Here is a 13,420-nt window from a genome sequence, read left to right as displayed (position 1 = left end):
TGATGATATTTCTTGCAATTTGTGCATTGACCAAGAACAACATTCTAGTTTTGATTTGCTTTATTTCTACATTGTTTAGCCATATGCTTAAATTTATTAGAAACAAAATATCTACCATTGAATTTATATGCATTAGATTTCCTTACTGGTTTCCTCTGTTCTGATGAGTTCTACATATCGGTTGTCTGATCTTCATTTGCAGTACCAGAGCTTTCACCTTGTACAAATCCAAGTCCTCTAGAATCATCAATCTGTCTTTGTCTTTTCAATAAGTCATCCAACTATACAACATTGATCCTAAACTTTTCTTTATACTCACTTGCAGTAGTCAGATCATATCTCAGAGTAGTTATTTGTCTTTCAAGTTCTTGTTCATTGTTCCAGGATTGTACCAAATCAGTTCTCAACAGATTATTCTCATGAGTCAATTTGCCACATTCATCAAATTTGTTTTTTAGAGATATAGGAAGATTATCTTCTTTCTTCTTTCTATCCTCAATATCTTTTGATAACCTCATAGTTATGTCTTGCATTTCACTCTTCATGAGCATTTTGCTCGACTTAGTTTCTGACATTGTTCCTTAAGAGCATTCTTCTCCTCCTCATCCGAGTTTTGCAAAAGTTATTTCCTCTTGGCTTGAGCAGAAGATAACCTTTCCTATGGGATAAGGATGAACTCATTTGCATAATTCAATTCTTCTTGCAATTACAAGTTCTTCACCCTTTCAGCATCATAATCCTCAAGAGTCATCTCAAGGTTGCTTCTCCATAGCCATGTTCAAAGATTTTGGTTTCAAGATCTTCCTCATGCTGTTAAACTTCTTCTGAGCTACCAGGCTTTGATAATTGTTGAGACTCATTAAAATTGAGTCAAGTTTTGAGCCCCATTTCAAAATTATGATATTGCATTTTCAAAAAGGCACCTAATCTCATTCAGGTGGCCTAGTTAGAAAGAGGGCAAAATGGCGCCAGTTGATTTTCAAAGGGTAAGGCTTGGGAAATGTGTCCTACAGCTTTCATTTGGCCTATGCAGTGTGTAGCAACTTTCAAAATTCAGTTTGGATAAGTTTATAAGGTACCCTTTTCAAGGGGTGAGCTAAAAGTGCATTTTAGGTGCAAATGCAGATTTTACTAAGTAGCTTAATTTGGGTGTTTATATCTTTTTCCTTGTTGATCGTCATGAATAATTTTAAAATGGATTGAATTTTATGTATAAATGTGAGTCATCACGCAAAATTTCAATTCTCTAGAAATTCATTTGCTTAGTTTTCAAAGCTCAATATGTTTGCAGTTTGTATGTTTTGACAAGTCCCTGTTTCAAGACCTAGTCGGAGCTCTGTTTTGCATAAGTGTAAAAATTGCCTCAGTGAATGTAATGTCAAAATTTTTATTATGGGCTATTTTTGATATAAATAACAAGCTATGTTTCAAATTTCAAGCTCCTAACAATCCGTTTGATCGGTTTTCAAGAGGGTTCCTCAAGCCATATGTTTTAGTGATCCGTACTTTCATTGTCATATCAGTTAAAGTTGCTATTTTCATGAGCGCACCGTTTGCACCCAGTCATCCTTTTGGTCAAACTGAGAATTCAAAGATTTAATATGTAATTCAAGGTAATTTTGTTTCAAATTTGAGGGTCTATGAAGGTCATTTGGTATTATCGAGAAAGGCATCATATGTTGCCAGAACATTGACTTCATCAAGTCCGCAGTGTTGACAAAGCTAGTTGGGCATTTTCGAAAACGAATATCTCTTCACTCGAGACTTTTCTTGAAAAACCATTTGGTAGAGTTCATCCTTGTAGATCAAAGTACATGCCTATCTGATGGCAAGGTCCAGAAAGGGGTTTTGACTAGTTTGAAAATTACGCCTTCGCAATTAAATGTGAAAATGTGGCGCAGGCGCCTGAAAGTTGCAAAACTCAATTTAATGATCTGAAAACGATGTTGATCATTTCTAGAGGTACGTTCAAGGTGTCTAAGGAATTTCAAAGGTCAGTTGCATGAATACAAATATTTTTTTGTCGGACCCACTCTGGGGCCCAACTTGGCTCATGCCTGTGCCGTATTATTTTATTAGTGACTTTGTTCACTGAGAGATTTTCAGAATATCTAAATATGGATTGTAATCATGAGACATGCCATGAGGGTTGAAAATACTGTAGACCTCCAAGCAATTTCAGATTGGTGATTTTAATGCCAAATCCTCCTTTAGCGATAGAGAAGAGATTTTAAAAAGATGCAAATGTATTTGGGAGATGGTGTGGAATGGAGAGTGGATTGATCATTCAGCAAATATAATTGGCATGTGAAATGTCAGCCAACATCTTCCTATGCATTAATCATGGTTTTGAGAGATTTTATAAATTTCAAACAATGAAATTGGCAAGCACAAGCTCACGTGGTGATTGTAGAGAACAAAAACTAAACTCTCAGCAAATGCAACTAGCAATGTTGCCTCCTTCCCTTCCCCACGTGACTGCCAGTAGAGACAACAATTTTAAACTTCAATCAAATGATTTTGGTTGAAAGTTAAAACTCCCCTTTTGCTGTGGATTTTCTGAGGGTGGACTTTGGCATGATTAACCAGGCAGCAAATTTTAAACTTCAAAGCATTTACAATGGAAGTGTTCTTCAGCAACTACATCCCTTTGCGTGGAGTATTGGAGAGTTAATGCAAACAACAGTATCATCCCCTATGTAGATAGTTTGGAGGCCACATGAAACTTGCAGCAAGTGCAAATTAGAAGCTCTACATAGTATGGTGAAGAGGTAACAACAACTTCAGCAAATGGAAATTTCAATGCCATTCAAACCCCCTCAAATGCTCTCCCCTCCCACGTGGTAAAAGGCAATAGAAACTCTCAAGCAATGGCAATGTGGCCAGCATTTTACCTCTGCCAGTAACATCCTCCTCTCCGCATGGCACATGGTGTATGGATAGTAGCTTTAATAAACTCAAACAATACCAGAATTCTCTTCCTCCCTATCGTGGCATGCAAACCAGCATCAAAATCTTCAGCAAAATGCAATGCGCCATGAAAAGTCTCAGGTAAAGCCTTCAAAATTGAAGTCCCAGGCAAAAGCCATTATCCCACATTGACTGGGTGATGAGGTTTTTTGATGTTTAAATATAACACTCCATACAAGTATAATGTCAAAGCTTAAAGGCTTTTGATGGATGGTCTTGGCTGGGCCAAGCCGGACCCCACGTGCGTGGGTGCACTTCCTAAGGTGACCAAGAAGGCTGACAAGTGGTGATAAGGTAGACCCCACGCAGGCATGGATCCTAAGGCGAGCGAAATTTTGCAGACAAAGGGAAGATTAACCAGTGAGCAAGTCCCAAGTAGATCGACGGTTGGCATGATTTCGCAAGATGAAGATGCTCGAAGGTTAGCTATCACGAAATGGCAAAAAGCTCAGGCCGAAAACAAAGCGAAAATGAAGTGTTAAAGACCCTGCAGGTTCAATGAGATCCGACAGTTGGTGTGATTTCATGAAGGAAAGGTGCATGTTGGTTAGCCATTGCGATATGGCGAAAGCCAGGTGGTAGGTCCAGTTGGCGGTCTAGGTGGACAAATAGCTCGTGGATCCCGGTGATGTGGCGCTGAGGTTGCACATAGGTGGCAGACACGTGGCGATGAGAAAGCAACCCAGTGGTAGTGACGAGGCAGACACGTGGTGAAGTGATGAGGTGTCATCTGAGGTGGCACCCAGTGGACCCCATCGACGAATCAGAGACTGCCACATGGCAGGGCATCAGGTCAAAAAAGAGGGAAAAATCAAAGTTAAATTATATAGTTGAAACTATATAGAAAGTTGAAAAATTTAAATGATTGTGCACACATGAATGATTAATTCGCCCAGAGGTCTATTTTTGGTCAAAATACTAATTATTATATATTGTCAGAAATCTCTCGAGATAAGAAATCCAATTAGGTAGTTAAGTTTAACAAATATGGGATATTTCGAGAGCAGTTTCCATGGGAAAGAGAAAGGGATTGAAATTCAGTTAGAAAAAAAGACACTTGGCAGTGTGTTATGGATATCTGATCTTTCCCTCCTCTTCTTATTCTCAATTTTTCTCATGTTTAGGGGTTCCAGAATTCTGTGAGAGTGGCTCCAGTTTTCATGGCTTCCAAGTTTGAGTTCTCTTCAAAATTCTATAGGGCAATGTCCTTTTCCATAGAATAGAGTTTCTTCTTGCGGTAAATGTTTTCTGTTGCAGTCACATATATGTAGGGCATATACAATTTATTGGATTGTCTTTAGGCATTCTTCATTTTCAATAAATCCATTCTTCAAGGGAGTTTGGGTTTATCCTCCTAAATGAGAGTGTAATTCTTGTTCTTAGACATCCTTTACAGAAGGGATTTAAATTCTATGAGCAGAAATTATGAATTTGAATTATTGTTTGGATGTGTATGATCCTCTGTCTGAGCTTAGAATCCATTTTTGTAAGGCATTAATGCAGGGATATATTTCTTCAAATAAATTGGATTTGCAATAGAGGTTTTCATTTACAGATTGATGTATGACTCCATTGCCCTTGGATAAGGCACTGATCTAGCAGATTGGGGAGATTCTTAGAGATTTTAAATCAATATCCTCTTTTGATTTTATGTTTGTAATGTTAGTTTGTTCTTTCCATCTCAGGATTCAAACATTATTGAGTTGCAAGTGTGGATCTAGCCCATCTGCAGTAACCTCTTAGTATTTGAACCTTTTGCGATCCATCTGCTTTTGTTGATGCAGTCTTGTGTGTAATGGGTCTGATTAAATGCATCACAGGTACACCCACCTAGGTTTTGTAGAGCCTGAAGAGTAGAAGGATTTAGGTCCTTGTTATGTTGTCCAAGCCCTGAAGTGTTTCATTGATTGAGATTGGCTATCTCATAGATAGATTTGCAGGTGTTCTCGGGTTAACCAGATTTGGTGAACAACAAAAATGGTGACTCTTCTAGGGAAGCTGAATAGAAATTGCCTAATTTCATCCAATTAGTCAGTCCATTGAGATTGCACATAGTAGAAGATGTCTTTTATGGTTGAGGGATTAATGGATGATTTGATAAATCATATTGAGATGCAGATGATTAAATTAGTTGTAGGCTTAGACATGAATTCTTCATCATAAAAGCTTGATAAGAAAGTGCAGTATAAAGAGACACATAGATTTGGTGTTGTTTTTCCCAGATCTATATGTTAAATAGCCTTGAAGAATGTTTATTGCAGCGAGATTGAAGGAAACATTACAGAATTTAAATATGTGTTGAATGGCATTCTACTGTTCAAAATATCCTCTATGCAAGAGGTGGCGACTCTATGATAAAAGACCATGTTGAAAGTTGAAATTAATCTTCAGATCTACAAGAGTTTATAGCTGCAAACACCCAATTATTTTTAGAAATTTCAATGCAAGATGTTTGTTCTGAAAATTTGAATGAGTAAAATAGTTTTCCCATTAAGTGAACAACACTAGTAAAGAGGGAAAGAGGAATCGCAAACTTATTTGCATATCTATTCTGCTGAATATCGAGTGTATATGTTCTTCTGTGGTATGCAAATTTGAAGAAAATTTTATGTCAAGCAATGTTATGAATAGATGTGAATAATGATATGTGCTTGAATTGTTTCATTATTCATCCAAGGTTATATAATCATTTGTGGGAGTAAGAAGGAAAATGAGTAGTGAAGTTTTTCAGCCTTGTGTATTTCCACATAGAGCCATGCCTAGTGAAATGTCACAACCATGTAATAGGAAAGCTTTCAATATGAAGTACTATGCTGCTCTAAATTTCAAAGATATTCTGGGTTACCCAAAAACCATACCCACAGAAATTAGAAAGTATTTGCCAATATTCAGTGGAAAAAAATCAGAATTAGCATGTCAACATTTGAAGAGATTTTTAGATTTAATGGGAGAGTTTGAAATTTGTCAAGAAGATGTGTGCATGAAGTTATTTGTGCAATCACTGAAAGAGGCTGCAAGGGATTGGTTTTCCTTTTTGCCAGTAGATTGTATTTCCTCATGGGAAGAATTAGTTTCAGATTTCATAGACCAATATGATGAAAAAGTGAGTGATTGTGATTTGCTAAAAGAGTTAACGTACGTACAAATCAAAGAAGATGAATTGGTACCAGCATTTAATATCAGGTTTTCACAAGCATTGACTAAAATTTCTAGAAAGTATAAATTTGATGATAAAGTATGTCTAGATATCTATATGAGTGCATTTGACGAGAAGATGGGTTTCTTATTGAGAAACAAAGAACCCAAAACCTTGTATGAAGCTTTTAACACAACTAGGGACATTGAAAATAATTTGAAATTTGGGATCTCCAAGAGGTTTGTGTCTACTGTGGTTTTTTGTCAAAGCACTTCCAATGGTGAAATACCATTTGAAACTGATCAAAATATTATGTGTCAAAATATGTCAAGCCCTCCTATTCTGAATGGTTTTGCTGATATATGTGAATCAATTTTAGATGAGAGTCAAGAATTGCTACTGTCAATGTTGGTTGTCTCTCATAGTAATGATGGAATGATTAGTGGGAAATGTTGTGATAATGCTAATATAGAGATAGATTTGTATAAAGGATATGTACCTTTTGATTTGTATGTCGGTTATGCTAATTATGTAGCTGCCAATTATCAAGTAAATCATGCATCTCTTAAGGTTAACAATAATGAAATTAATGAGGATGATGACCATCAATCTTTATATGTTGCTGATGTATTTGATGTTCAAGTACCAAATACTGAAGGAACACCAAATGTTGCTGATTATGTAAGTGAAGATGTGCCATATGATGTAAATCAGATTTTGTTTAAGTCTGATAAAGTTGAAAATGAAATTGCGAATGATGTTGATGGTGTTTTCAATGCAAGTATACCCAGTGATGAATGTGTTTCAAAATGGAGTGGTGCTGCTGATTATGAGGACATTGAGTTTGATTTTCAGCACCTTGAAGGTATATAGAGGAACAATGAAGATCAAATTCAGAATGAGAGCGATCTTGGCACAAGTTTTTCATTTTCTTATGATCAACAAATGAATGCCAATCATGAAGCTAATGATGGTTATGAAAATTCTTATTATTCATCTCGTGAAGATGATATAGGAGGAAACCAAGTTGTATATTTTAGTCATGAATCTGAAAACGAAAGTAATTTTTAGGATAAAAATATATGTGACAGTGCGGATAATGTTCTAGTTTCAAATTTAAATGAACCAGTGTTTGAATGCTTTTAGAATTTGGAGAACCATGAAGAGAATGTGAATGTTGATAGTATGCTTGAACCAGATATAGAATTCTTTGTCTCTGATATAAATGTTCATGGTGCTGATTTCATTGATGAAAATGCTGAAGTCTTCCCTTGTTTTGAACAAGTTTTTTAATGCTGATGAAATTTTGAAAAAAAGTAGCATGCGTTGTAAGAAATTACTTCATGATGAAGATAAGAGGCATGGGTTATGTGGTGACTTCTTCAGACCACAAATGGAATAGATTGCAAATATTTTCACTAAACCTTTGCCTAAAGAGACTTTCGAATATCTTAGAGATCAGCTCGGAGTCATACCACCACCGGTAGAGACTTATATAGTTGATGATTGTCATCAACCAACAGAACTAACAGAGAAATATTTTATTATGGTCTTTGATGACGAAGCTACCTCTCAGGGGGAGTAGTTGGTATATTGAATTGATTGGTATTTTGTATATGAACCTGGTTTTATTATAACTTTGGCATTTGATGTCAAAGGGGCAGAGATATATATGGAAAAACACATTATCTTTTGGAGAGATTGGTATGGAAACTTTGGAAAACACATGTTGCTCCCAGGGGGAGAGATTGTTGTTTAGGAGAGATTATTACTCTCTGATTTCTGGTTATAATCTTTTTGGAGATTGTTGGTTTTTGATACTTGGCATTTCTGTTTTGGCACTTTGATGGTTTTTCCATATTGTGTTGTCATCAATGCCAAAGGGGGAGATTGTTGGTATTTTGGTATGGTTTTGTCATTGATGTCAAGACCTACAAAAAGACTAGCACTTTGGAGAGCTAGCAAAATTCACCGGTAAGCAAGTAACTATTGCACAGTTACTGGTATATGGTACACCGGTAGGATATAATGATCACCGACACTTGGAATGGCATGGAAAACACTTGATAATATCGAAGACATTGTCTGGACATTTTGTCCTGGAGATTTGTTCATTGGTATATTCCAATTGCATATTTGTTGTTACCGACAAATAGGTCCAGGGTTACACAAGCAGGATTATCTTTTCCAGATCAACATGGCAAGCTATGGAAATGATTAATTATTGTTGTAAATGCATTAAGACGACATGTTCAATCGGTTATTGCATCGGATATTATATTGTTTGTAAAATGTTTTTATTGTAAAGCCGACCTACTAAAATTGGTCTTAGGTTATAGTATAAATGTAAGATCTTATTTGTAAGATCAAATGTGGAATATGAAACAGGATTGTGTGAAGATATATGCAATATTAAGCAGAGCTATACAGGAAGAAATCATTTGAAGGTGAAGCTAGGTTTTTGTGAAAGCATATTAGCATTACACCGGTACTGAATCCAGCATATGAAGATACTATCTTGTGTAGTACATTCTTATTGGATTTAACCATCCAACTGTACTTAGTGTGACTCCCATTTTGTGATTGAGCAGTGAGTTCTAGGCTATTGGGCTTTCTGCATGTGCAGACCCCATTTATGTACACTTACTATCTCCAGTAGTATCATCTGATGGTGGGTAAGGTTTCCCACCATGGTTTTTCCCCTTAAACAGTTTCCACATACAAATATTGGTGTTATGTGTTGTGGATGACTTTCTGTTTATGTTTCATGCACTAATCCTTATCGGTATAGCAATTAACTATTATAACTATCTACCGGCATACTTAACTAATCTACCGGTATTAAGCATTAAGTTTGTTGAGTTGTTTTTGGTTTGAATTTATTTGACAACTGATTCACCCTCACCCCCTCTCAGTTGTCTCCAAGACCTAACAAATTGTTGGTATTTTGGTATGGTTTTGTCATTGATGTCAACACCTACTAAAACACTAGCACTTTGGAGATCCAACAACATTCACCAGCAAGCAAGTAACTATTGCACAATTACTGGTATATGGCACACCAGCAAGATATAATGATCACCGACACTTGGAATGGTGTGGAAGACACATGGTTATGTCAAAGACATCATTTGGACATCTTTAGCTGGAGTTTTAATCATTGGTATATTCATAGTTGCATATTTGTTGTTACCGACAAATAGGTCTAGGGTTACACCAGCAGGTTTATCTTTTCCACATCAACATGGCACACTATGGAAATGATTAATTATTGTTGTAAATGAATTAAGCTGACATATTCAATTAGTTATTGCGTCGGTTATTATATTGTTTGCAAAATGTTTTTATTGTAATATCTTGTAGAGTCGACCTACTAAAATTGGTCTTAGGTTTTGGTATAAATGTAAGATCTTATTTGTAAGATCAAATGTGGAATGCGAAAAAGGATTGTGTGAAGGTATATGCGAGATTAAGTAGAGCTATACATGAAGACATCATTTGAAGGTGAAGCTAGGTTTTTGTAAAAGCATATCAGTATTACACCAGTACTGAATCCATCATATGAAGATGCTATTTTGTGCAGTACATTCTTATTGGATTTAACCATCCGATTGTAGTCAATGTGACTCCCATTTTATGATTTAGCTATGAGCTCTAGGCTGTTGGCCTTTCTACATGTGCAGACCCCATTTATGTACACTTACTATCTGCAGTAGTATCATTTGATTGTGGGTAAGGTTTCCCACCTTGGTTTTTCCCCTTACAGGGTTTCCACTTACAAATATTGGTGTTGTGTTGTGGATGACTTTGTGTTTATGTTTCATGCACTAATCCTTACCGATATAGAAATTAGATGTAATAATTGTCTACCGGCATGCTTAACTAATCTACCGATATTAAGCATTAAGTTGGTTGAGTTGTTTTTGGTTTGAATTTATTTGACAAACTGATTCACCCCCCCCTCTCAGTTGTCTCCGAGACCTAACAATTGGTATCAGAGCTTAGTCCTCTTTTGTAGAAGTTTAACAACTTGAGGAGATCCAATGTCTACCAATTATTTCAGGAAAGATGGTCCTAAACTTGATGGAACTAACTATGGCATATGGAATATCAAAATGGAGACACATCTGAATTGCATTGGAAAAGACATCTGGGAAGTTACAAAGAATGGTTATACTGTTGCTATACCTAGTCATCCTAGTCCAGCTAACTTGACAAAAGATGAGGAAAATGATTGCAAAGCAAGAGAAGCACTTTTGAGCGCATTATCAGATCAAAAAATCATGGGACTATCAGATAGGTCTATTGCTAAATCTATTTGGGATCATCTGGAAACACTTAATGAAACAGATTTTACAGTCAAAATTGCAAAACTTGAAAGCTTCTGGGTTAGGTATGAACATCTGAAAATGGAAGAAGATGAAAGGATTTATGCTTTTATGGAAAGAGTAAATGAGATTGTTTTGGGTATTAAATTTTGTGGAGGAACCTTAAGTGAGGATGAAATTGTTTCAAAAGTTTTAAGAGGATTGCCATCGGCATATAAAATGAAACTCACTGCTATAAATGAGTTAAGAACAATGCCTAATACATCAGTTACTAGCGATACATTGATTGGGAAACTTTTAGCTTTTGAAATTGAAGAATTTGGTCATGTTGCTACTATAAAAACAGATTTGGCCTTTAAAGCATCAACATCATCTGCTCCATCATTTGACAAATCTGATTGGAAAGCCTTTTATGCAAGAGAACTTGAAGAAAGTAGGAAAGAAAATGAAGAACTTGAAGAACTTGAAGCACTATTTGCAAGGAAAATGCCTAAAGGTCCAATTGGAAGTAAGTATGAAGGTAAAGCACCCTTTAAATGTTTTAACTGCAATAAGATTGGTCATATGGCTTCAAGATGCCCTGATAGACATGCTAGACGAACAGAAGAAGCTAGAAGAACATACAAGCCTAACCTTGAATATCAGAGATACAGATTTAAGAAGAATAAAGACAAATCTTGTTATATTGCTGATGAAGGTGTGAATGATGATTCTGATGAGGATCCGGTAGACAATGGATAGGTTTTTGTTGCTATAACAGAAGATCAACTGGCACCTACTGCTCAACCGATAGTACAGGCTCTGGTAGCTAAAGTTGAAGTAAAGGACGAATGGATCATTGAATCAGGATGCTCACATCATATGACAAGAGATGAAGGTAAATTCTTGAACTTTCAAGAATACAATGGAGGATTAGTCAGATTTGGAAATGATAAAGCTTGTTCAATCAAAGGTAAGGGCTAAATATCTCTTGATGGTAAGCATAACACTGACAATGTCTACTATGTTGAAGGATTAAAGCAAAATCTTTTGAGTGTTGGTTTATTAGTTGAGAAAGGATTTTAGTTAAAATTTAAAAATGGAAAATGCAAAATCATGAACATAACTGGTTTGGAAATTGCAACCGGTAATCAGACTAGAGGTAATATCTTTCATTTGAATAACAATGAAAAGACATGCTTAATTGCACATATAGATGAAAGTTCGTTATGGCATAAGAGACTCTGTCATGTAAACTTTGATTGCATGGTAAAGATCAATACTACTAAGGTAGTTAGAGATTTACCTAAAATTGTCAAACCTCAAAATACAGTATGCAAAGAATGTCAATTTGGAAAACAAGTTAGAGCTAGTTTCAAAAGTATTCCAGAAAAATCAAATGATGCTCTTGATTTGATTCACACTGATTTATGTCATCCAACTAGAACTAAAATCTTATAAGGTGATAGATATTTCATGCTAATCATTGATGACTATTCTAGAATGTGTTGGGTTACTTTTCGCAGAGAAAAATCAAAAGCACTTGGAAAGTTCAAATTGTTCAAAGCAATGGTTGAAAATGAAACCGATAAGAAAATCAAATGTTAAAGATCAGATCAAGGAGGTGAATTTACATCTAAGGAATTTAATACATTTTGTGAAGTGAATGGAATTAGAAGACAACTATTTTATGCTCTTCATTCCTCAGTTCTAACTGTTGAGCCATTAGCTGTTGTAGCTTTTTGTAAAAATTCTGAACTGAATTATGACCTCTCTGTGTCTCTGTAACTGTCTTCCTTCATGCATACACACTGCTATCTCATTGCATCTCATATCACATCATATCATCTCATTTTTCTAACCCTAGAATCATGCTGTATATATAGATCTCTTACAACGGTGATCTGATTCATTGCTTCGATCTTACAAAAAGATTCTTCAAATGAATAACTACACAAAATATCTCATAGGTTAGATTGGCCTTGTAATCAGACACAATCTCATAGTGCAATTTCCAATGCAAAAATAGTTAGATGTGCCTCGATCTTGTAACACGTTTTCATGTGCATGTCCAGGTTCAATGTATCTGGTAAAATGTTTCACTTAGTGAATATCAACTTGGTGAGTTAACTTTACTACTCGGTAGCCATGAAACTTTACTCGGTAAACAGCTCGGTGAATACTATGTTCTGTGACTGCTTTCTTCAGTAACTGACTAGACTATTCATACCGACTTCTCTGTGTGTACCGACTGCATGATTCGGTAATACTAACCAACTAGAATATAGTATGAATTTGGATATGAAACTAATGGAAATTTGATAAGTAGTAACATAGAGGTCAGCTTGGAGTCATACCACCACCGGTAGAGACTTAGATAGTTGATGATTGTCATCAACCGACATAACTAACAGAGAAATATTTTATTCCAGTCTTTGATAAGGAGCTACCTCTCAGGGGGAGTAGTTGGTATATTGAATTGATTGGTATTTTGTATATGAACTTGCTTTTCTTATAACTTTGGCATTTGATGTCAAAGGGGGAGAGATATATATGGAAAAACACATTATCTTTTGGAGAGATTGGTAGGGAAACTTTGGAAAACACATGTTACTCCCAGGAGGATAGATTGTTGTTTAGGAGAGATTATTACTCTCTGATTTCTGGTTATAATCTTTTTGGAGATTGTTGGTTTTTGATACTTGGCATTTCTGTTTTGGCACTTTGATGGTTTTTCCATCTTGTGTTGCCATCAATGCCAAAGGGGGAGATTGTTGGTATTTTGGTATGGTTTTGTCATTGATGTCAACACCTACTAAAACACTAGAACTTTGGAGATCCAACAACATTCACCGGCAAGCAAGTAACTATTCAATAGTTATTGGTATATGGAACACCGACAAGATATAATGATCACTGACACTTGGAATGGCATGGAAGACACATGGTTATGTCAAAGACATCATTTGGACATCTTTTCCTAGAGTTTTGATCATTGGTATATTCA

The sequence above is a fragment of the Cryptomeria japonica genome, chromosome 3 (assembly GCF_030272615.1).
Source record: "Cryptomeria japonica chromosome 3, Sugi_1.0, whole genome shotgun sequence".
Lineage (NCBI taxonomy): Eukaryota > Viridiplantae > Streptophyta > Pinopsida > Cupressales > Cupressaceae > Cryptomeria > Cryptomeria japonica.
The sequence above is the reverse complement of the archived record's forward strand: the minus strand, read 5'-3'. Positions refer to the sequence as shown.